General features: G+C 40.3%; 1 protein-coding gene across 4 annotated transcripts in view; it reads right to left on the bottom strand.

The window, feature by feature from the left end:
- The window catches only part of Svil (supervillin), a 172,458-nt gene that overhangs the window by 87,212 nt on the left and 58,950 nt on the right, over positions 1–26,296 (bottom strand). For all 4 annotated transcript variants that reach the window (XM_013014723.1, XM_013014725.1, XM_013014726.1 and 1 more), the window contains exon 3: positions 3,987–4,044. The gene's annotated coding sequence lies outside the window, so the exon portion shown is untranslated. The remainder of the gene's footprint in view (positions 1–3,986; positions 4,045–26,296) is intronic.

Here is a 26,296-nt window from a genome sequence, read left to right as displayed (position 1 = left end):
GAAGCGGACTGACATACCCATAAACCTATTTCTCCATTTGTACCTCCATGGGGGTGGGCAGTATATTTCTATAGTGGCTAATGAAGAGACTGAGTAGTTGCTATGTGTGGTGTCTAAGAGGGCATAGGAACCATCTATATCACCCATGTAAATTAAGTTTGAAGGGTCTCTGCACATTTTAAAACAGGGTACACCATCTGAAGTTCTGGTTATTGCATATAAATGCAGTAGAGCTTATCTTCATAAATAAATGGCAAGCATACATATGGTCTAGTAAAATATTGAGCATATTAAGCTTTATAAACCACATGCTGGACTGGCTTGAAGATCCCAGGACACCTGCCAAGGCAGAAATCTAGCCTTAGTGCTAGCGTCTACACCATGAATTATAAGTCAGTGATGGTTATTTTCAGATGTACAGTTTAGTACAAACCTACAAAATAAATTCATGTAGATATGCACCCTACTTACAGAATGGCAGTCAGTATTGAAAAAATATTTAATTATGAATTTGAATATTTTACCTCTTGAGTCACAATACCACTTCCAGCTTTTTCTGCTTATGTGGTACTGAGGAATCCAATCAAGGGCCTCATGCATGCAAGGCAAGCACTCTACCACTGAGCCACCTTCCCAGCCCCCTACAGTAATATCTTTTAAAACTCACAGGTTCCCATGCACAAGCCATAACCCCATGGCTGCCTACAATTCCTTTATCTGTGGCCTCTCTCCCCTATTCTTGCACACTACAGATAACTTCAGAGGAAGCAGCTAGGTAGAGAGAAAAAACGAGCAGACTGGTTGGGAACCTGGGCTCTGGCTAAGCCAGTTTGTTGAGGGTTCTGGATGATGCAAGACCCTGAAACCAACACAAGAATCCACCAGGTTTTTAAAAAGCATTACTACTCCTTGGATTTTCTACATAAAAATATGCTAACTGGTAAGGTGGCTCAGTGGTAGAGTGCTTGCCTTGCATGCATGAGGCCCTGGGTTCGATTCCTCAGCATCACGTAAGCAGAAAAAAGCCGGAAGTGGCGCTGTGGCTCAAGTGGTAGGGCACTACCTTTGAGCTGAAGAGCTGAGGGACAGCGCCCAGGCCCAGAGTTTAGGCCCCATGATGGATCCAAAAAAAAATGCACTAACCAATAGTGAGAATACAGGCCAGGCATCTCAGCCAAGAATTCTGGGACATACATCAATTTATCAATGAGTAACACCCCCAACACCACTGCAGTAATGTGAAGCTGACTGATACACCCACTTGTTTTTTTAGCTCATAACTCCAGTCCTTTTTTTTTCCTTTTCTATTTAGTTATTTTTCAAATAGGTCCTTTGTCCTCATGCTTCTACCTGGAATTGGCATCAAACTACAATCTTCCTATCTAAGCCTTCTGAGTACCTGGGATATAGGCATGATGCCAGTCACACCCAGCTTATTTGTTGAGATTGGAAGAAGGGGTCCTCACTTTCTGTCCAGGGTGGCCTCAAATCTTGGTCCTCATGATCTTTCCCTCCTCAGTAGCTGGACTTTTGGCATATACCATCACATCCAGGTAGAATGAGTAACTCCTGTCATATGGCAAATATAACACAATTTCCCCCCAAAAGCCTTTGAGACACCTCCTTCTCCTTGTCTCCTTCTCCTCTTGTCTGAGTCATCAGAGTTGTAGGCACAAAGCCAGGCCCCACTCACAGGACTGACAACAGTGAGCCTTTAGCTCCTATGCTGGGGTCTGCTTTCCTTCCTCTTCTGGGTCAACTCTGTAGACCTGGGCATGCTGTCATACCTCAACCAAAAGTCAAAAGCCTATAGTTCAGTATGAAACCACATCTGCATTTATAACTGAAGTATGGGCTACAGACCTAATTTTGCAATTAGAACTCTATGATGTTCTAGTATGGAGAAAACCTTTTGTATTTTTATCTATCTGCCTTTATCTTCTCTGACATGACACCCATGCTTTCTGACTCATTTTCCACCCCCTTACCTTCCCTCCTTGGCTTCAATCATTTCAGAAGACCTTGCCCTCTGCTTTCAGGATGGATTATTTTTTTAATTGTGTCCTATTAACCTAATTATATGCCTGGAGAGCTGGAGGGGGGTTGTTAAATGGAGAGCAAAATGCTGTGCTGATAATGTCCAAGAGAACATTACATGATAAGGGGGGTGGAGGGGTGGGCAAAGCCCTTTTACCATTTTTTTTAAGCTCTTCTAGTTTGTGTCTGAGGGGCTAGATTTCTTGTGTGGCCTATGAGTTTTATACAGTTAGGACATTTTACTTTTAGTAAAATGGTGTCCTTTGAATAGGTTACAATGAAATAATAGCCACACTCTCTGAATTGCTGTGCCCACAATTTAAGTCTGTCCACCCAACTGTCTGTACATTTCCTGTTTTTCCTGTCCTCAAATAAGAAATGCTTTCTTGTCTCCCTTTCTTTTCCTTCCTTTTTCTTAGTCACTGATGAGTTCTATTAAAATAGCTAAGAAATCAAGAAACCTGCCAGGGTTATATTAAGTTCTTTTAAAACATGTCAGAGATTCAAAACATAAATATGCCAAGCATCATATTTATGATTTTATCAGTCAATTATAAGAAATGCTACTAATGACCTGAGTCATTATCGCTCCCATTTACCATACACACACATGTGTACAAGATACATCAAGGACTTGCCCTAGCTATATTAAGCCAAATCAAAGAGTTATAAGAGCATCTCTTCAGTTTTCAAATGCAGGACTGAGCTCTGCCTGATGAGGACAGAAGTCAGGCAAGTGTTTGTTGTAATGCTTATAGTAGGGTGAGAATGTCACAGTACACTAGGAACAAGAGTATCAGGCTAGGTGAAGTGTAGACAGGGGATTGGACCCTTGAAGCACAGTGAAGCACAAGTTGAGACTCATGCCTGAGGATCTACAGACAGCTTTGTGCCTCTCCTTGAAAATGGTATTAGTGGTTGACAATGAAGCAGCTGAGGGGTAGCTCCTTAAATGGTACACACTGTCATTTTTACATTGTCTACATGGATGATGACAGGGCCTCAGTGACTTAAAACATTAAGTAAATGAAATTGTACCAAATAACTTGTAGTCAAAATACAGGAGTATAGACAGGTGAGGAGAGAAATGACAAGACCAGGCTCAGGCTACAAGAGCTTCATGGGCACGTAGCAGCTGGAAATCTGCACGGAGGGAGGGAGGGAAGGAGGGAAGGAGGGAGGGAGGGAGGGATGCAAGGAAGGAAGGAAGGAGGGACAGACATGAGAGAAAGAGCAAGAAAGAGAGGCAAAGTGAGAGAAACAGAGAGAGGAAACAGAGAAACAGAGAAAAAGAAGGAAGAAGGACAGAGACAGACAGAGAGAACAACAGAGAGAGAGAGAGGGAGAGAGGGACCCCTTTCTAAAAGATCAAAAGCTCCAACTCTTGATTGGGAGATTGCAAGAGGACATCCCAAGTTTAGAGATAAGTGTGAAAAAATTATTGTCTTTCCTAAATTAGCAATTAATTACAAATGACTGAAACATTTTATGCCCCAAATAGTTCCTCCAACACATTAAAGGCAACAGAAAGATTTACTGCCTGAGCATACTGTTAAACCATTTTGCTTCATGCACATGCATGCACGTGCCCATATGCATATATTAGATACATGCTATATATGCATATATAATATATATATAAATATATATGTCTGCTTTTTTTTGCAAGTTCCTTGAACCCAGGACCTTGCACATGCTAGGTATACACTGTATCTCCAAGCTACATCCCAGTTCCTATTTCATATATTCTAATGACTAAGACTCATAAGAATTTAAGAGAACAAGAGAAAGCTAGGGTACAGCTCAGTGTGAGCATGCGTGCCCAGCATTTGTAAGGTCCCAAGTTCAATCCCTAGTACTTCAGGGATTTAAAGAGGAATTTCAGATAATCATTTAAAAACACTACAAATCTCCAAAATTTAAGATTTCTTCAACAAAGGCCATTTTACCTTGGGACTTTCCTTTGATGTGGAAATCCAATGAAGCTTAAATTTTTCTTGTTAAAATCTAAGGGAAAAGAACATAACATTAGAATACTTACACAGGATAAAACATCTACTAAGAAAATATTTTTAAATCTCTCTTTGAATTTACAATTTAAGGAAAAAACATCAACTAGCCAAGAAATCAGAATACAAAAAATGTCAGCTCTGAAATTCATATTTCTTGTAATCAAGTTTTTGACTTATCTCTTTCCTGAAAGTAGCCATCAAATTTCATATGTTAAAAATACTTTGACAGGCTAGGTGTCAGTGGCTCATGCCTGTAATCATTGCTACTGAGAAGGCTGAGATATGAGGACCGTGGTTCAAAGCAAATACAGACAGGAAAGTCCATGAGACTTTTATCTCCAATTAATCACCAAAAAGCTGTAAGTGGAGCTGTGCCTCAAGTGGTAGAGAGTTAGCGTTGAGCAAAATAGCTCAGGAGAAATGCCTAGGACCCGAATTCAATCCCTAGGACTGGTACACGCATAAAAATATTTTCACATAGTTCAGTGTTATAGTTTAAAGTTTTTATGACAATAACAAGCACTCAAAATAAATACCTAAAACCAGAGCTATGTATTGAAGGGGAAAAAAAAGAAAAAGGAAAAAAGCAATTTTGGTCAAGGTCATCAGAAGTACTGAGTCTTTTGCTGGATAGATAGATCTGAGATGCTTTTAAAGAATCAAGAACTAGGGAGAGGCATGAAGAATTAGAGATGTCTCAGTTCTTATCTGCCTTTCATTAAAATCCAAACAATAACAGCACATTACAAATACTTATTTGTTTTTGTGGTTAAGATATCGTATTATTATTTTTAATTTTATTTTATTGTAAAGATGCTGTAGAGAGAGGTTACAGTTACATAAGTAAGGCAATGAGTACATTTCTTGGCAAGCATTGTTACCCCCTCCCTAAAGATAGCTGGTCACAACTCCATTCAGAAACAACCCCCACCCTCCCACTGAAGTGAACTGGTTAATCAAAATCAGGCCCACATTACCAGTCTCACAGATAGTAAATCTGCTTTACAGAATCTGGCATGGTGACCACTTGTGGACCAAGAAAACCTCAGGTACATTTACCCATAGAAACTTTTCCCCTTATTGAAGTACCTTTCACTGTTGAATATTTTCAGGCAGAAGCCTGAGGAATAAGAGGATCGAATGCTGACATGTCTTTATACACATGCAAACATATATATAATCCTGAAATTTGGAAATTCTAGCTAACTAAAAAAGCACCATATAAAAAGAAAGATGTAAAACCATTTAGACATCTAGGCTTTTCTTTCAAATATACGTGCATGTGTTAGCTATTTAAAGAAAGAGAATTCCATCCTAAAAGCTATCAAATATTGGAAAAGAATATTCTGGAATCTGAGGCCTGAATTATTCCAGTAAATTCCTGACTGTATATTTGTGCTAACTTTCAAATATAAAGAGATTAAAAATAACCTGGGTGTCTCATTTCTGTACAAATACCACACTGAGACATGAGACCATTCAGTATATTAAAAGCATATATCTTACATGGTGTAAGAAGAAGGCCCACTGAAAAGATAAATATATTGCTCAAAACTGTCTCTCATGAAGAGTTAATAAGAAGAGACTCAAATACTATGCCTACTAGAAATAATTTGTAACACACAACATTTGGCTTAGGAAAGATTTCTTAATGAAAAGAGCAACATCAGATACAAAATTGGATTCAAAACCTGGACATTCTAATTTAATTTGCAAATTTTCCTACGTAAGCTCTTTAGAGGTTTAGAAACATCTTTTAACTTGCTAATAAAGAAAGAGCACGGACCTTGTCAGCAGCTAGATGATAAGCTCATTTATAAAGTCAGATATTTTCAGCTTTCTTATTTGAGAAAACTGCAGTTATCTACACATAGAAGAATGCTGAATAAAACATAGAATTCCAAGGCAAATACATTACAGAATGAATACATACATGCATTGGATATTTCTCTTGCCTTACCTGGTTTTTCAGAGAACTTCAAAGCTCCCAAATAGCTGGAAACCCCAGGGCTTCTGAACATGGTTATACCTAGCAGCTTTGACTAACAGCCTGCTACAATTAATTCTCAACCAACAATGGCTTTGGTCTAGTCTAAGCAAAATTGGGTTGAGATTTTTCACAGTGCAAGGCTAGAAAAATGAAACACGTGTGTCCTTGAGCTTATGGTAAATACAAAGCAAAAGGCTTCAGGCTAAAATGAATCAAACCCCTTAATCAGATTTCAAGCAGAAAGTAGACCTGGAGATGCTGTACCAGAGTAAGTCCCAGGCATGGAACATTGATGACAGTGTCCCTGCCGAGCCGTGGTTGAATTGCAGTACAGTCTCTGCTGAGGACACGGTATTGTCCCCTAACCACTGCGGGGGAGTAAAAAAAAATAACCACTTCTACCTCACAACAAATAGCTGGGTACCAGAGGCTCGCATCTGTAATTCTAGCTTTTCAGGAGGCTGAGATCTGACGATTGTGGTTTGAAGCCAGCCTGAGAAGAAAACTTATCTCCAATTAACCATCAAAAAGCCATAAGTGGAGCTGTGGCCCAAGTTGTAGAGCACTAGACTTGAGGGAAAAAAGCTAAGGGACAGTGCTGAGGCCCTGAGTTCAAGCCCCAGTGCTGGCACAACAAACGAACTAAACTAAACTAAACTAAAGGGACAGTAAAAGAAAGCAAGTGAGCTCAGTGACAAGAGGACCAGACAGGTCAATGATGGAGCCTTGGGGTTGGGAATCAGGGTCATGATCGTGATTCACCCCGCTTCCACCAGAAGGCAGGGATTCTGCATTTGTATCACTATTTAGTCCATGGCCATATAAAATCAGACTCATCTTATCTGAAGGTTAGCAACTATATTCTACAATGACTGTAGATTTCACATCCTATACTCAAACCAGATTTGACTTAGATCAAGTTCTAAAATGCAAACACACCTAGGATGAAGTAGTAGAGCATTTGCCTATGAAACCTGAGTCCCTGAGTTCAAACCCCAGTACTGACAAAAGGAAATGAAGAACCACATGCCAAATTAATTAAGGTATCCAAAGGCAGGTAAAGTAACACTTGCTTATGATATGGCCAGGGGCAGCACTTGGCATTTTCTCTATTCTTATTTCCTTTTCTAAAACCAGGGAGAAATACAGCAATTTTGGCACTTAAAAAGCACAGCAAGAGGCTCAAGTGATAGAACAGTAGCCTTGAGCAAAAAGAAGCTCAGGCACAGAACCCAGCCCCTGAGTTCAAGCCCCAGAACACTCACACAAAAGCACAGCAAGAAAGAGCATAAGCCTTGTGAATAGCTGTAGAGGAAAACTTACTGAGAAAGCATAGATAATTGTGGATGAAATGGAAAAGCAAGTGTTGGAAAGAGAAGAGAAAGGAGAGGGAATAGTTGAAGCACTAACTCAGCCAATGGGTAAATGAGGTAAAGTAATGCGTGCTGATAAATAATCCTTCATGAGAACTTCAATCTACAAATCATGGCATGTCTTGATCACCATTTATTTCCAAAAAACCACTTTCACATAGGACACTTATATTACCCTAAACAACTTTAAATGTTTCTTTTTTATTTTTAACATTTTATTGTAAAGGTGATGTACAGAAGGGTTACAATTGTATAAGTCAGGTAATGAGTACATTTCCTTTTGAACTGTGTCACCCTCTCCCTCATTCTCTCCCAGTTTTCCCCCTCCTGACTTCTCTCCATGCAAGTTATATAGTTCATTTTCAACATAGTGTCTACTGAGTATCACTGCTGAATTGGTTCACCCTTTCTCCCACCATTTCTGGTGCTTTCCCTTCCCCTCCCCAAATCAGATAAACTTATATACAAGACAGAACAGTAACAGAATACAAAACAGTAACAGAAGGGGAGGAAAAAGGAGGACAGTAAACAGTACAGTAAAAAAAAAAACCTCTGCTTCCACTTTTTGGAGTTCATTTCAGTAAGTATCAGCATGACCATGTTCATTGCAGCACTGTCTACCATGGCCAATATGTGGAGTCAACCCGATACCTGTCAGTGGATGAATGGGTCAAGAACATGTGATACTATATATATGCACAATGGAATTCTGTGCTTCCATCAGAAAGAATGACATTGCCCCATTTGTAAGGAAATGGAAAGACTTGGAAAAAATTTAGTAAAGAGAAGTAAGCCAGACCCAGAGACACATAGGCTGCATGGTTTCCCTCATTTATAATAATGCCTATAAATCTACAAGTAAACCCAATGGATAGTAAAAGATAAATAATTACACCTGGACATGATTAATTAAATAGCAGTCTAAACATTCACACAGTGAGAAGAAAGGAGGATTTTCTTAGGGAGAGGATTGCTAGGGCTCAATAACTATGTGCATATGATCAGGTAAAATGATGCTTATCTAAATGGTTCTTTCAAATTATCATTAAGGAAAAAAAGCTGTTCTAAATTTTCCAACTAAAATCTCATTCTACTATCCAAAGAATCTGGGCATTCTCTTGAAGTTGAAAGTAGAGTATTACTAGAATTTTCTGCCTCATCTGCTAATCATCATTAAAAAAATCTGATTTAAATATGGGTTCTTTCTTCAGGTTGCTAGTGGCTCATGCTTATAATCCGATATAGTCAGGAGGCTAAGAGCTGGAGGATCTCAAGGCTCCAAGCCAGCCATGGCAAAATAGTCCATGAGACTCCATCTCCAATTAGCCAGGAAAAAGCTGGACTGAAGGAATGGCTCAAATGATAGAGTACTAGCCATAAGCAAGAAAGCCAAATAAGTGCAAGGCCCTGAATTTAAACCCCGGTATGAGAAAAACAGCATGAAATTCTTTACGAATTATGGACATAAAATCTATTTTGTAAATATCCCCTCCATAAGAAGCCAACTAAAACGGAAGGAATCTACATTTTACAAAAATTGGAATATCAATTTTATTTCACACTAATTACAAAAAGTGATCACTAGAATGATAACTATTGTGTTAGGCTAGCTCATTCACACAAAGAAACTTCAAAACTGTATTTCCTCCTATCATTCTGTAGGTTAATGCAGTTGATTTATTTGCAGGGGGAACTTCTATGATGTGGCTGTTGGATTTGAAGGAGAAGACATATTTGTAGATAGAGATAACAGGATATTCCCTCCAACAAGATCACCTAACAACCAGCTCTGCACCAGTCTAGGGGATGCACAAAATTCTCTGCCCTGTGTCCACTTAAGAACACTATTCTCCCTAATTTTCAAAGCACTATAATCTTCAACGTTGAGGAGCAATGACTGATGGAAGTGAAATACCAAGCTTTAATCGTTATAGTAAAGGAAGAACATGCAATTTCAAGTTGCCCATGAATGGGCATGCAGAAATGCCTTAGTAGGAAAAAATGCTAGGGCAGGAGGAAGGCCACTGCCATGGCATGTCAGGAGGTCTTGACACATGGGTGATAGCTGGCAATGACCTGGGTGACCAAGCAAGTTCTATGAATTCAGCATCATTGGAAACAACAGAACTAGAGCTCGGTAAATCAAAAACATTGGACCCTGCTCCCAAATCCTTCATTCATCTCCTAGACAAAAACTCAGGCAACACCTGAGACACACTTGTGGGCGTATCTATACCCTTTGTGCCTGGCTGAGAAAAGGAACTGTAAGTATTAGCTGAACAAATTGATCAAATAAGCATGTAGGTGACTGGGGATGCCAGTCTGAGATACCTCTTCACACGTGGGCAACTCTACTTGTTAAACAGTGGCCAAAAGGAAAGCCCCTAATAAAACCTTATTTTTCTTGAAATTTGAAGTGGCTCTGTAGCAAGTAAATAAATTGTGTAAAGGAAGAAACAAGAAGACAAAGTCAGAGACTCACAGAGGGCCTGTGGGCTGGTAAAGGCAGGGAAGATGATTCCTGAGGTCCAAGCACTAATGGAGTCATTAAGAGCCCAGGGAAGAAGGATTATCTGCCCAGGACCCAAAGTCAAAGGATGACAAAGGATAGGAGTGTTACACCATCCAGAACTGTGCAGTTCATGACTGCAGTTCAACCTACCCAAGGACCACCAAAAGGGCCAGTCCTTGAGGGTGATAGATGCTGAGAACATTCTAGCTCTCTTATAACACTGTCACAGGTGGCATTCAAGGGCCATCATTGAGGAGAACATGGATACAAAGCCAATGAGATGAGCAACTGCCAAGTATCCCAACTGGCAAATGGCTGTTTTTTACCACCATGGGGAAGATTTGGTAAATAAAAGGATGAGAGACCTTCATCATTATCATTATCATCTCAATTATATCAGGGACAGGGAACCCAGTTTTTCCTCTCCAAGATGGGTGATCCAGTGCCTCACATACGCAGATGAGAAAACCGAGATTCAGCACGATCTAGGATAAATATCCAAGCAAGGATAAACTATTAACAATGTACTTCTGAATAGCAGAATAGCATTCTCGGGCAGACCAGACAAAAGCAGAGAGGGAACTACGAAGTGAGATCAGAAGGAACTGAGGCAGGGGGTAGGAGCACAGGTCAGGAGAACCAGCTATAATACCCTCTTCTGGTTTCTACGTCCACACCTACAGCCATGGGCTGAGATAGGTCCAGGCTTTGGGAAGCTCCTGTGGAGACCTGGGCCATGTGTTTGTTGGGTCTGCTTATTGTTCTCTTAATAAAAATGAGATCACTCCCCTCTGCTGGAAATGAGCTGAAATTTAAATGACAGTATACAGCAGGGTAAAATTTCCACTAACAGTTGTTTGAATATATCCTGCTGTCAGTGGCCTATACATTGCTAAAATTAACAAGTGCCACGGACATTTTAATGAACTCTCCTCTATAAGCTACAAAAGACAGCTGGACTAAAATTCCAGGGTCCAAGAGATATTTTTACAGCCTCGTAAAGGAGTAAGCTGAATGCCAAGAACACCCATAAATGGTATTCTCATTTTCTTTTGAGTTTTCATGACTGAATCAACCAACAGTTGCCTGACATAGGTGACCCCACTAGCAGAAAGCATACTTGGTGCTTTCATTTCTCTTTTATCACATTCTGCATTCTGGTTACTCACACATTCCATATTTCCTCCTCCTCCTCTTCTTCTTTTTTTGGGTGCCGATCATGGGGCTTGAAGTCAGGGCCCAGGCATTGTCCCTGAGCTTTTATGCTAAAAGCTAGAACCACAGTTCCACTTCCAGCTTTTCTCATGTGTGACTGGAAATAAGTGTCTCACAGGTTTTCCTGCACAAGCTGGCTTTGAATGGCAATCCTCAGATCTCAGCCTCCTGAGTAGTTAGTATTCTAAGTGTGAGCCATCAGTGCCCAACTCCAGATTCCTTCCTACACACTAATTCTCCTCCAATGTATGAAGGAATTTTTTGTGGGGTTTGGTTGGTAGTAATATTTATACAAATTAGTTAGTAAAACTTTGTATTGCATCATGACATAAGGTAATTTAAAACAGGCCATGCATATAGAGATGAAAGAACTTTCAACAACAACATACATTACAACTCACGGTGATTTCTTTATCAGCTGTGGTGAAAGCACAGAATTATTTTTCTGAAGCCAAAATATAATTGAAAGCCTCTTAAAAGTTGTATTAATTTCTGCAAAACAAATGTTCCCATGAGTGATGTTATATTTACAATGAACATTTTTTCTAATCATTTTGATTTGGGGCTCATTTTTAATGTCTAATAGTTGGGAAGAAAAATCTGGGTGACTTTCTCAGGGTGAGGATAAAAAACAAACTTCGATTTTGTGTTTCAGATGTGCACAAACCTAGTAGTGTAGCTTACTAGCATAGCCCTTATCTACATAGACAAGGCCCTGGGATTGGCTCCCAGCAAGCCACGAACAAGCAAACAGTTAAAATATACTCTGAAATACCCACAGAATAGGATAATATTCCGGCTTAAGACTGGAATGGCATTCTGACACATGCTACAACGTGAAGCTAAGGATGACAGGCTAAGTGAAACAAACCAGTCAAATACTGAATGATTTCACTTATCCCAGGTACCCAGAATAATCAGCTTCATAGATTTTTGAATGTGGATGGCAGTTGCCAGAAGCTAGGAGGAGGAGAAAATGGAGAAAGAAATACGGTTTCATGGGGACAGTCTCATTTTGGAGAGATAAAGACGTTCTGAAGATAGATGGTGCTGATGGTTGCAGAATTAAGCGAATGTAGTTTATTGAAGACACTGATCTAAGTGGTTAAAAATGGCCCGGATGGTAAAGTCAGGTGTGTGCGAGTGGTGGTGGGGGAATGTCTGTAATTGCTGCTTCTTAGGAGGCAGAGGATGGAATATCAAAATCTAAGGCTAGTCTGGGGCTACTCAGGTAAAAGCGTAAGACCACATATCTGAACAGCAAGAAAACAACAAAACCTTACAAGCACACCAAAAACTTAAAGCCAAAAGGGTTGGGAGGGGGGATGTGCAGCTCAAGTGCTTGCCTTGCAAAAGTTCAAACCCCAGCATAGTCAATAAAAGAAAAAACATGAAAAAGGCTAAGATGGTAAATTTTGTGTCTATTTGCATAATAAGAAAAATAGACTAAATCGAAATCACAAGCTGACACAGAAGGCAGGTATATGCTGAGCATCCAAGGAGGAGCAACAGGAATGCTGGTAACCTGTGTGAGTTTGGCCCAAAGAGGGTTCTTGATGAATACAACCATGTGTCTACTTTGTGAAACTCACAGCTGTCTCTTAGAATAGCAACAGGTGCAGAAGGCTGCATTCTGGACACCCCAAGGGCCTCTCTTCCTAGTGAGAAGACATCTTGTACAGAAGGGAAGTGAGCCGACATCATCACCATTACCATTAGTCAGGGAGGCTGAGGAATGCTTCTGTCAGCTCCCACCCTTCAATTCTGTTTGATGGTTTTTATATGAACAGAATACAAGGGAACACAGAATCATATATATGAATATTTTATGTGTCTTCACAAGTTCAGAAAGCAGACAATAAATATATCAGGCGATAGCCAATAGGTCATAGCTGTTATAGAGCTACACTTAAATGACCTGATGCAAAGAGCTGTGAATAATTTCTGGTCTGCTTGGCTTTAAAATGGTATCCTAATGTTACTTAAAAATAATAACGACAACTGCAGCAATAGTACGAAACACCAAGGAAAAGTCAGCACCCTGCATCCCTAAAATTGCCAAAGTTTTCCATGGGTGACAATCACTAGTACCCAAGATGCACCCTTGGATCTCAGAACAGATTCCCAGAAAGTTTGCTGATGGACGGTGAAGAAGAACAAGTGAGAGGCCACACACTTATAGTGACACTTTTCAGGTGTCACTGGTACCTGGAAAGCAGATCTTGTGTTCACAGAGTAAATGGCATGGGAAAGTAAAGGGCACAATGTAATAATTACTTGTACTGCACTTATATCATATAAGATATTACTACATTATTACATTACGGACTACATACAAGATTGTTTGCAGATATTAAGGCATGCCATACAAGGTACTTGAATATCCTTGGGTTTGGGGTACACTGTGTATCTGCCATGGGGGTGCTGGCCCTTGGAGACTAGGATGTGACTATATTCACTTCACCTCCATAGCCCATCTCTTCTTGTACAGAATTTTCTGGGAAGATACTAGAGGTATCCTTATTCCCCCCCCAGACATGAGAAAGTCTTCCTGGGTAGAACAAGAGAAAAAAAAAACTATAGAGCCAACAACAGTCCAGAGTTGAAACAAACATGACTGTAAGATCACTGGGAAAACTTGTGATCCAGGCGAGAAACTGAGCCTTTCCTTCCTCTTAACTTCAAACGCTAGTCTATACAACCAGCATATTGGTTGAGACAGTGCAAATAAAATGAGTCTGAAAGCTTCAAATGAAAATTGTCATTTTGTTGTGGGTTTTTTTTTATATGAAGACTCATTTAGAGTGCAAGATTTATTACCGCTCCATTGTAGCTGTTCACATATTGGAGTAATTAAAGAGAAGCTAAACGTTATTGAATAAACAATACCATGTATTTGAATCAGTGACTGATTTACTCTTTCTACTAAAAAGACAAAACATTAGCTGAGGTGGGGAGAGGGATAACTATAGCTCAGTGGCAGAGAGTTTGCTTACCATATACTAAGCTCTGTGTTCTACCCCCAGCCCCAAACATAAGAGAATGCCATACCAAGAGATGAAATACCTAACTATATATATAGTTTACATATATATATATATTTATATAAGTAAGCCAGTGGTTATCCCTTAAAATCAAATAATCTTTTATCATTAAAGTTATATACATAGAATTTGACTTGTGTGTTGGAGGCCCCTGGGTTCTATTCTCAACATTGCAAAACAAAATGAAACAAAATAAAACCAACAAACATTTCTGACCCAGTCCATAGTCCTTAGAATAAGTCCTGGTAGAGAATCTGACAGTATGATCACAGGGCAGACAGAGTCCCAGTAAAGTGAGATGCACTGCTCTCCTCAGAGAAGTCACCTCCCCCTACAAACCTGTTTTCCAACCATACCATAATGTAAGTCTGTCAAGGAGAGGGCATATTCCTGTCATCACCATCTCTATAATTAATTGAATAGTACTAGGCCATGTCTCCAGGGTTCAGGCTCTTCAGGTCCACGCAGGACACAAACCCACTGCTGCAGCAGGCCCTGCAGCTGCCAGCCTGTCCCCAGCTGCCAGCCTCCTGGGCCTACCTAATAAGGCCATCTGTGAGTTGACTGGCTGACTGGCTTATAGGTCACCCACTGTTTACCACGCAAACTCTAGGCAGACAAGCAAGGCCAGAGCCTACCTTTTGGCAGACAAAGGGTTACCCTTTGCCAAAAGCTCTTAAAGGGCTGCACTGTTAGTCTATTTACATCACAATAGAAAACTTGTCTAAGCAACTGGTAAACTGGGTCTCAGTTTGTGGAGTTAGAGAAAGCATCACTTTCAGAGTGGCCTGGGGCTGCTGAAGAGGAACTTTTCTTTACTTTTCCCAGTCTCCTCTTTGACTTCACCAGAGAATAAACAAAAAGCCAATCTTTAGAGGCACTTGTTTAGCATGCATCTGAGTCTCTGAGGCACTCTAACTTTAAAATAGCCTCTACTGTCTGCAAATAGATTGCGTGTCCCAGATGCTTGAAAGTGATTCACTAGGTCAGGTGCAGCGAACAAAGTAACAATCCAGAAAATAAGCAACTGCCAGCCAGCAAAAAAATAAACTACTGCATTGTTAGCTATGGATGCCTCTGGCTTGGTCTAACCAGGCTTGAATACAAATATTCATTATTCTTGGTCTATTAAGGTTAGAGCTCAGTGACTCCTCCCCACCCTCCACCTCCTCCCACCCCAGGCCCCTTGCTCTTCTATATAAGGGAAAAAAAGGATCTGTGGAGCAAACTGTAGCACATTTATCTTCTTAACCACTTTCCCCTAGCTTTTAGTCATGGGTCCCTCTGTCATTGAGCAGATATGCTCACCAGAAATAAGTGTGTCCCAAGGGAGTTTTAAACACACCAGAATTTCAAGTGTCAACCTGGACTGTAGAAGGAAAAAAAATCTTATTAGTTCAGAGTCTGTGGGGTGTGTGTGTGTGGGGGGGGGAGACAGAGACAGAGACAGCGACAGAGACAGAGACAGAGAACAGAGTGTACTGTGCTTGAACTTAGTGTCTGAGCACTGTCCTTTATTGCCCTTTAGTTTTATTGGTTGAGGCTGATGCTCTATCACTTGAGACACATCTCTCTCTGGCTTTGCGGTGATGAATTGGAGCTAGGAGTTCCATGGACTTTTCTTTTCCAGCTAGCTTTGAAATCATGATCCTCTGATTTACGTCTTTTGTGTAGCTAGGATTATAGGCATGAGCCACCAGTGTTTGGTGTGTTCAGAATCTTGATAGAAGATCATATGTGTAGCTCAAATGTGTGATTATAGCAACCAAAAATGGGCCTGTTCACTTTATTTTTGTCTCCTTTGCTTCCCTTATTTTTGGATCTGATGTTAACTATCTTATGTTAATGCATTAATTCTTTATATTTTCTCAGTAACTCAATAGTAACATATAGTTCCAGGTCTTTGATTCTCTGAGGGCAATGGAGTTTGGGATGCTTGAAGCAAGAGTTATAAAACAGGGGTCTTTAGTGTATGTTAAATTGTTGAGGATGACTATGTTAGAACCATTCATTACCCCAGGGTTTACCTATTCAAAGCAGTCCCTAGGGCAATCTGTCATAGTGGGTCTTGGAGAATTTCTGTCTAGAAGTTTAATGGCAAAGAGGAAGAACAAGAAGTGTGGGCTTGTCTTTAACAATTTGGGAATTCGTTTTTAAAAAGAGAATAAAAAAAAAAGTGATATCAAGACTGGGCATGGTGGTTTACACTTGTGATCTCAGCTACTCCAGAGGTAGAGGTAAGAAGTTTGTGGTCCAAGGCCAGCCTGAACAAAAGCAAAGCATGAGACCTTACCCCTCCCCCACAAAAGAACTAAATAAAAAGTTTAAGCGGTAGAGCCCTTGCCTCACAAGCGCAAGACCCTGACTTCAGTCCCTAACATTGCAAATAAAATAATGAAATAAAATAACATAGGTTACATCACACCCAATTGTGCTAACATTTCTTACCTTCACAGTATTGACACTATTAGAATCAGCCTTAGCTCCTGTATATTAAAGTAAGGAAGAACACTCAGAATAGAAAAAAGAAAAGAAAATTTCCCTCTTGCAGTGACTGGGACATAACTCTCTCCTTTAACAATAAGGAGATTAAGGGAGTCAACATCCATGGCATTTCCATGTAAAGCAAGGTTGTCTAACAGGTTCTCTGCACAAATCCACTATTCATCCACCCTGATGAAGTGCAGCTGGCAATTGATCTTTAGTACTCCTTGCAGAAGAACTCTAGCATTTCCCCAACATTCAAACCTAACCAACTCCCCAGACCATTTTCCTGATGTGAGGAGCAAAATGATTGTTCACTGTCACATGCAAATTACACCTTGGGACCTTTAGACCATATGCATTATTTGATTGATCTTGAAATGATTAAGGATTAAATTGGGAGTGGGGGAGCAGCCTCCAATCAGTGCGCTTGCCTACAGTGCACACACGTTTGGGTTTGGCCCCCAGCACTCACTCCTCCTGTGCCTCCCCCAAAAAATCCCATCTCAAAATAAATCACCATTTGCTACCTCTTTATCTTACACTTTATTTTAAACCCCATTCATTATCAGGCTATTTTTGTGTATATATTTTTAGCTTAAAATAAGCAGATGTGTTTACAAACTTTCTTCTAAAGAGTTGATTTAACTAACATCTAAGTGTGCCAGATTCAAAGTACTAACTTTATGCTGAAAAAAGTAATAACAATAATAACACTAATAATAATAATAAACAGCTTGCTTCCTTTCCTGCACTATGTCTCCTCCTAGTGGCAGAAAGAAATCGGTGCACTTTCTAAAGATAATTTAACAAATACACAGAAACACTATGGAAAGTCATTTTTATTCAAAACAGCACAAATAGCTCGAAGACACAGAAGTTTAAACGTTAGAAAGCTAATTAATTAATTAAAAATATTTATTTAGTATCCTCTGTTCTCGGGCTAGGCTGTTGAGACAAAATCCCTGGCCACAAGGACTTACTTTTCAGTAATAGATAAAAGTAGGAAAGATTATTTTGCATGCCCACAAAACACGTATGTTTTCCTGTATAGTAATGAGTTTTATGCATGTAGAATACCAAACACTCTGGGAATGGCAGGGATTGGCATCTGATTTCCCACTTCAACTCTTGCCCAGGCACACCCAGAACTCTCCACCCCATTTTCTCCTCATCAAATACTTGCGAATAAAACAAGCATGTGCCAAGGAATCCAAACCCACGGGATCCAAACTAGGAGGCTGTGCTATCAGCCCAACAAAATGGCTTGTGCAATCCTCAAAGGTCCATATGAAAAACTAAATTATCTATAGTTATAAAGTAAGATAGTCTCATAAAAGAGTAATAGGTCGCTCTATAAAAACTAGTATAAGGGTGTATATAATAGTTTGGAATGTAAATATTAGAACTGTGTGAATATTGTATTCAGAATTATAGCAATTATGATCCTAAATTGTGTAACAGTCATCTAACTACTCTTCAGGACCTGGATCTAAAAACCCTGGCAAAGCTAGGTGCTCAGGAGACTGAGACCTTAGCATCATAGTTCAAAGCCAGCCCAGGTAGGAAAGTCTGTTAGAGCTTATCTCCCATTAACCAGCAAAAAGCAAGAAGTGGAGCTGTGGCTTAAGTGGTAGACGGGCAAACTTGAGCAAAAATGGCAAAAGAAAGCACAAGGCCCTGTGTTCAAGCTCCAGTACTGGTACACACACACATACACACACACACACACACAGACACACACACACACATGCACACACATACATACCACTTTGAAAACTAATAAATAATGTGTTCTTCCAGTGTTTTAGGGGTCTAAGAATATACCAGGGTTAGAAGACAGAGAATTATGCCAATCTGAAGCCCAGGCCTTGACTGTGTGAGACTCTAAGCTGAGCAGATTCTGACCACTCACAGGAAATCTAATACCCTGTGTTCAGGAGGAAACTGGTCTGGCAACAGTCCTTCGTACTGGCCATTGATGCAGCTTGTATGTTCACAGCACATGAAGAGGTTTTGATGAAAGAATGATACTATTAAGTATTCAGTGTTATGTACACATCCTGTTTGCCAACGTGTTACCTATTTCCAAATATCCCTTTGGCTATTTGGTAAGACAAGGAGCAAAGAAGTTTCCTAAGAGCATAAGTTTTCACAGAGCTGAATATGTGTGGGTTTTTCATATCTGTTTAAAACCCTATCTAAACTGCCAGGGGTAGTTCAGTTTCTTGCTGCTGAGATCCTTCTGGATAAACTGGAGGCCTCCAGGATGAGATTTTAGCTGTCAAGGGACTTTTATTGATGTAGGAAGTGGGGGACACTTTCTTCCTTTTTTTCTTGCTGGCTTCTGAGTTTGAACTCAGGAGCTCACATTCACTTGGCTGGCTTGCTCATAACTGGTGTTTTACCACTTGAACCATGCCTCTAGCCCTGCATTATACTGAAGATGGAATCTCTGATTATTTTTGGCCTGGGCTGGTTTTGAACCATGATCCTCCAGATATCAATATCCTGAGGATTACAGAAGTGAGGCACTTGTGAGCATTATTTTGAAAGACATCATATGTGAACTAAAAGAAAAGCAAGTATAAATAGTCCGTGTTAAAGTATGCAAAGTGAACTTTGTTAGGTAAAATATTTTTTGGGGGTGGGGAGGTGGGAAAATCCCAGTAGATTTTCCAAACAAAATCTGCACAATGGTTATACTGAAAGTCTCAACATGATTCAAGTCATTTACATGAATATTTCTTCATGATGAGCCTAATTAACATCTACTCTATTGACTTATATTCTACCTCATTCATTTCTTAAGGCTAGCAAAGAAATGGTAAAAATAAGTTTAAATTCCACTCCATTCCCAAATTTAAGGAAAAATAATTTCCAAAGTTCTCATTGATTGATCAGTTGAACTCAAGTTTTGAACTCAAGTTTTAAATTCGTTTATGACTTTGGATGTCCAAGGGCACATGGAAATTTATCAGATATGGTGATCCAGACTAAACATTACTGTAAAGGCTTCGGCCCTAATCTGTGTTGTTCTTACAATTTTTTTATATCACCACAGTCATATTTACACAGTTAGAGGGCATCTGTGAAAAAGAACAGGTTATATAATTTTATCCTAAAACTATTACAGCTGAGCAGCAGCGTTTCATGCTTGTAATCTGCTCAGGAGGCTGAGATCTAAGAATCACAATTCAATGCCAGCCTAATTAACCAACAAAAGACTAAGAAGTGGAGCTGTGGTTCAAGTGGTAGAGCACTAAGCCTTGAGTGATAAAGCTAAAGGACAGCACTCAGGTGCTGCGTTTAAGTCTCAGTACTGCTCCCCTCTCAAAAAATAAAAATAAACAACAACAACAATAAAAAACAATTACAATGGGATATTTTGTTTAAAATATAAGTAGGAATAAGGCACAAGCTATCCCCTGGTCCTCTGCAAGTTCTGACAGAAGCCAGTTAAGACATAAAGTGTAAGTACCTGAGAACTGTACTGAAACACCCAAATACACACACACACACACACACACACACACATATCAGTATATAAATATATACTGTAAGTAAATAAATAAATGTAAGTTGTTGTCCCTAAAGTCCCCACCTTCCACTACAGACAGAAGAAAATACTTCAATATAGAAGCCAAGGGCATTTCTCACTTCCTACCTCTCCAAGAAGACTCTTGGCTAACAGAAGATCATAAGTTCCGGTTGCCTGTATATCTACTTCTCATCAGACTCAGGTCCTAAGAAACCACGTTGTTTGCCAGGCTAGTTATCAAAACCCCCATCTATCCTATGCCAGCCACTCCCTACTTCCTCTTCTCCTCTTTGCTCATGTGCAAGATTTCCCAAAGCGTAGGTGATTTATCTGTAGTGCCAATCTTCTAAGGAAAAGAATTATTCACTATGGAATTTTCCAAATATGACATGAATATTTCAAAATGTACCAAATCATATTAAGAACTTTAAACTCATATATATGTATATATACGTGTATATCTTCTAATCTTTGAAAAACGCTGTTGTTTAATGAACTGACACCAAGCCCTACCCTTGGAAATTTAAAAAAAAAGTTTTTTCTTTTATTTCTAATCTATACTCAACCATTAAGAGCTTGGGAAATCTATGAAGGCAGTAGAAAGGACAGTGGTAGTGGTCAGGGGTTAGGAGGGGAGGGAGGAGCACAGAGGTTTTCTGTATGGTCCTATAAAGATGGACAAATATTGTGCATTTCTCTAACTCTACAGAGGTACCACCAGGAAGGATGCTAAAAATAGTAGATTGTGCTTACACAAGAGTGTCTCAACGTCTCTGTATATACTAGTCAACTTTGTTGTGAGTATAAATCTGCTCTCAGAAACAAAGCAGATTAAAAATCACACATTATGTTCTACACACACACACACACACACACACACACACACACACACATCTTGGCTGAGTGATTTCCCAGTCCCTGCTGAAAACCTTAAGGGAGATAAAATGAAGATCACAGAAATGGAATTTGGGAGAGAGGTCTCTTACACCTCTGCTACCCCAATTCTGCTACACCAGGATCCTGAGGTCTAAGCTCTGTTGTGGACTTTGGGGTCCTCCTAGTTGGGATTTTGGTAGCAGTCACTTCAGTGTTCACAGAACTGAGCAGACCCTGGTTCTTGGTCTTGTAGAGGACAGTGTAGAGAGCCACCTGCATGGTGGAAAGGGGGCTTGGAACCTGGGGGTGGTGGCCATGCCACCCCTCTGGGCTCAGGGCACAGCCTATTAGGCACCTCCTCACCCCTCCTACGCTCTCCCTATTGTGTTCTACCTTTTTTGGTATGGGAGCCAAGTTTACACCCTGTGCCAAGTACAGAATTCTTGCCATGACAGGCATTGATGAATGCTTCAGTCATTCTCCATTTATACACTATTTAGCTGCATGCAGAGTGCCTCCAATATGTCATTCAGTCTTCACAAAAATGGATGTTGTGCAGTGTTTTATAATTCACAAAGTGCTGCAGGCAACATGGTTTCATGTGACCTTGCAGGCTCCAAATGCACCGTTATCATCATCATTTCACAGATGAGAAAACAGCTTCAGAGTGGCCAAGACATAGGGTTGATGACAAAAGAGAGCTAGAAGAAGGATCCTAAAGAGGTGTATGTACAGCAGTATTAGGTACCAAGGCTAAAACATGGAGAAATCCAGGTGCCTATCAATGGATGGATAAACCAAATGCTGACATACAGCCATACCATGGTTCAAAAAGGAGAGGAATTCTAATATATGCTAAATGGAACATGATTATATTATACTAATGTAATAAACTAATCATTAAGAAGATACAAAGACTGAGTGATTCTCTTATACAGAAGACCTAGACTAGTCAAGAGTCAGAAACTGAGGCAGAATGGGTGGTTGTGAGATGGTTGGGAGCAGGGAGTTACAGTTTAGTGAGGACAGAGTTTCATTTTTACAAGATGGAAAGAGTTCTAGAAAGTGTAGTGGTGAAGGTTGTGAATTATGAATAAATATCAAATACGAAATGATTAAGGCATTTTATGCCATATATATTATTACTGTGACATAAAAATGTGGAAGGAAATCACATGGGAATAGTGAGAGAGGAGGAAAATATTAAAGGGTTAATTGTGGTCAAAGCTGGCCTGGTAGCACAGACCAGCTACTCAAAAGGCAGAGGTAAAAAAGACCATGGTCTGAGACTAACTGGGCAAAAGCATGAGACTCTATCTGAAAAATAAACTAAGGCAAATGAACTTGTGGAATGGCTCATGTGGTACAATGGCTGCCTAACAAGCTCAAGGTACTGAGTTTAATCCCCAGTATTGCAAACAAGAGGGATCAGAAGGAGAAAGAGAAGAAGGTGTGTGTGTGGGGGGGGGAGGTGGGTGGGTGAGAGACTGTGCCCAGTGAGCTGCTGGGTCCTGAGACCTGTACAAGATACCCAGATGCCCACGGTTGCCTCTGTGGCAGAAGTGAGCAGCCTGAGCCGCAGATGTGTATGGCAACACACAAAAACCCTCTGCAGTCTGCAGTCCCTGTGGAAACTCTGGACATTGAGGACAAGATGGCCCCATGTGTTCTCAGACAGCAGCAGCAATGGCTACCTCTCCAGGACCTGGAAATGTGTGTTGGTGCCTGGCACCGTGAATCCCTCCACATCATGTGAAAAGCCTGTTTGCTGGATTTTATTCAAAACTGCAGTCTTCTAGCCTTGGCCATGGTGGCTGCAGAAATACTGGACTCGGACTGGAGAGAGGATGAGATGAGACAGAAAAGAAGATCCAAACAAGATTCTCGCTACATTCTTCTAGTGACAGATTGGGAACATGAGCTAACGCACACTGCAGCTCAGCCAAAGTTGAACAACAATGCTTGGCTACAGCAGCCCTAGGGCATCTATCAGAGCATGAACTAGCCTCGCCCCACAGGCCCCAGCACCAGCTTTGTGCTTTTCTCTTTCTTTCTTTTTAAATTGACGTGAGGGTGTGGGTAGTAATCCTTGCAAACCAATATGTCATTTTGTTTAGGTTGAGAGATATTTGGTCATACTGATGAGACAGAGAAAACAAAAAGGTTTTCTCTAGGAGCAGGAAGATTTCATCTCTGCAAGGACTAGTCTGAGCAAGTAAGAGATGAGGTGCAGACAAGAACCTGGGCCTCAGACTGACTGAGGGTCCTCTGCCCAACACCCAGTCCAAGACTCAACTCCTAGGCCTGACTCTGACCTTCATACACACACCAACAGCCCTGTAGTTTCTCTGTAACAAGTCCTGAACTGTGATATTTTGGTTTTGGTATCATTAGGGACAGAAACCAGGGTCTCATGAATGCTAAGCAAGAACTCTATCACTGAGCTATATCCACAGATTATAAAATCTTTTTTCCTTTTCATTTTTTCCCAGTTTTTGTTGTTGAGTCTGTTTTTCCTCCCTCCCTCCTTCCCTTCTTCCCTCCCTCCCTCCTTCCTTCCTTCCTTCTTTCCTTCCTTCCTCCCTCCCTCCCTCCCTCTCTCCTTCCCTCCCTTCCTTCTTTCCTTCCTTCCTTTTCTTCCCCCTTCCCCTTCTTTCCCCCTCCCTCCCTTCCTGTGTTCTAGGCAGAAATAAAAAGAAAAACTACGTTTCAAAGGTCAGATAGACAAGATTTGGATGGCCTAGCTGAAATCTGCCTTACAGTAAATGTGAAAATGTTCACCAATTACATATTTCATGAGATGTACTCTTCTGTGTTTGATCGACTAATCTGAATGTGTGCTATTCTAATGGATGAAATGGCTGTAAGAACAAGGTAGTGATGTTTATACAGCTCTCAAATGAGTGAATTGATCGAATATACTATATATTGCAAAAGAACTGTTTCATTATGTGGTGATTTGGGCTACATGAGATGTGTGTGTGTGTGCGTGCTCGCGTGCTCGCGCGCGCACGCACGCACGCATGTGCATGCCAGTACTGGGCCTTGTTCTTGCGTGGCTTTTTGCTTATGGTTGGCACTTTACCACATGAGCCATACCTCAGTTTCTGGCTTTTTACTGATTAATTGGAGGTAAGAATCTCAGCCTAGAATGACAGATGTGAGCTACCAGTGTCAAGCAAGATTTTTTTTTAATAACTAAAGGTGATTTTCTTTATTAATATACATCATCATTAAGTAATTTACAAAGGGATTCCAAGTGAACAAGTCAGGTTCTGAGTACAATGCACCTTGAGCAATGTTGGAACCCCTTCCATCATCCGCTCCTATCTATCCCAAATTATTTTTATTCTTAATTTCTTAAGAGGTAGATACAAATTTAAAATTGCTTACATTTTAGTTAGTCATGGCAGGACCAGATTTTGATCCATAGTTTTCTGTCTCTGGATGGGACTTTTATAGGATTACTCAAAATTTTTATTTTGAGGGTCTGGAATGTAGTTTAGTGTGAGTGTTGTAGAACATGTGTGAGGATTGAACATGGGTTCAATCCTCAACACAGAAAAAAATTATTCTGAATTCTGGATACTAGTTATATCTGATCACAATTAGAAATCAGAAAGTGGCAGTTAGATTTCTTTGATTTTGTGGTAGAATTAAATATCAGGTTGGAAGAGGCTTCCATTAGAAAGGCCCTGCTCAGCTGTAGCTAATGGTAAGATTCTACTGAAAAACTTCATGGGCAGAGCTCCACCACATTTAACACACAGCATCCCGACATGGGTGGGCCTTAGAGTTGAACTTTATTGCTCCCAGGTGCAGCAAAAGGCTTGTGCCACCTCCACACTTTATGGCCAACATTCAGCTTGGCTAAGGCCTGCTGTCAATAGCAAAGCTAAACTGTAAGAAGTCAGTTTCCTTTATCCAACACTAGCTCCATTTACATAAAGCTTACCACATGGTGATACACACTATACAAATATTTTCAGAGAATCAATAACCTAGATTTCAATAGTTCTATGACATGTAATGTTGGAGGAAAACAAAAGAAACCTACATAAAAATAGTTTAAAAATGGAATTATTATAAAATACAACCGAACAGCCCACTCTAGTAGGAGACAAAGCTAAGACATTGAGAGACAATCCTGACTAAAATATCCTATGGCAGCTACACAGTCCCCTTCCAGTAATCCACACCATGGGGCCACATATGTGGGGGACTATAGCTAGAAAACTGACCACTTTAAAGTCAGGGCACACTTTCATGAAGTTACAGTTACTTCTGCCTACAGATGGCAAAGATGTACTCCTGGAAATCAGATCAATGCAGCCAATAATGAGGACAAGTTTGATTAAGCTAGTGGTGTCGTGCTCTCTCTCTCCTCTCTCTCTCTCCTCTCTCTCTCTTCCTTCCTCTCTTTCTGTGCCTGTACTAGGGCTTTGAACTCAGGACCTGGACACTGTCTCTTAGCTTTTCTTTGTCTCAAGACTAGCACTCTACCACTTGAACCACAGCTCCACTTCTGAATCGTGGATTTTCCTGTTCTGGCTGTCTTTGAACTGCCATCCTTAGATCTCAGCTTCCTGAGGATTATAGGCATATTCCATCATTTTTCTAGCTGCTCTTCTCCCTGACAGCAATACACATCATTCACATGCTAACATGTTTTGGTACGATTTTCCTCCTCTGTATCTCAGAAACATGTGATGATAATTAATTATAAGAGTTTGTCATCCTGGTAAAACAGCTAACAATACCAACATAAATATGTTTCTCCAGCAAATACACACACATACACACACACACACACACACACACACACACACACACACACCCTTCCAGATTTATATTTTTTCACTTTGTTTTTCAAAATACTAAAAGCCATGTTTTATTCTAAAGACACTGCACTTCAGATTTACCAAATCCCAAAGCAGGAGGTAAGGGGAATTATAAAGATCAAAATTCATTCACCTTCAATTGTTTCTAACATATTTATAAGATGACTTCTTTGTTGCTTTGTATGTCCCTCCCCCATGGTATAACCCCTGCTTTTACTGTATTTGATGTTGGTATAGTTTGTGGGAGGGGAAGGGAAAAAAACAAATCGTTTAACTAGGGATACAGGTGGACCCATTGCAACAATGAGATGTACAAGTCGTTATGTCGAAAAAGGAACTTTACAACTTTGGTGGGGGGTGGGGGGAGGATC

Source organism: Dipodomys ordii, unplaced genomic scaffold, assembly GCF_000151885.1.
Source record: "Dipodomys ordii isolate 6190 unplaced genomic scaffold, Dord_2.0 Scaffold24, whole genome shotgun sequence".
Lineage (NCBI taxonomy): Eukaryota > Metazoa > Chordata > Mammalia > Rodentia > Heteromyidae > Dipodomys > Dipodomys ordii.
The sequence above is the reverse complement of the archived record's forward strand: the minus strand, read 5'-3'. Positions and strand labels throughout refer to the sequence as shown.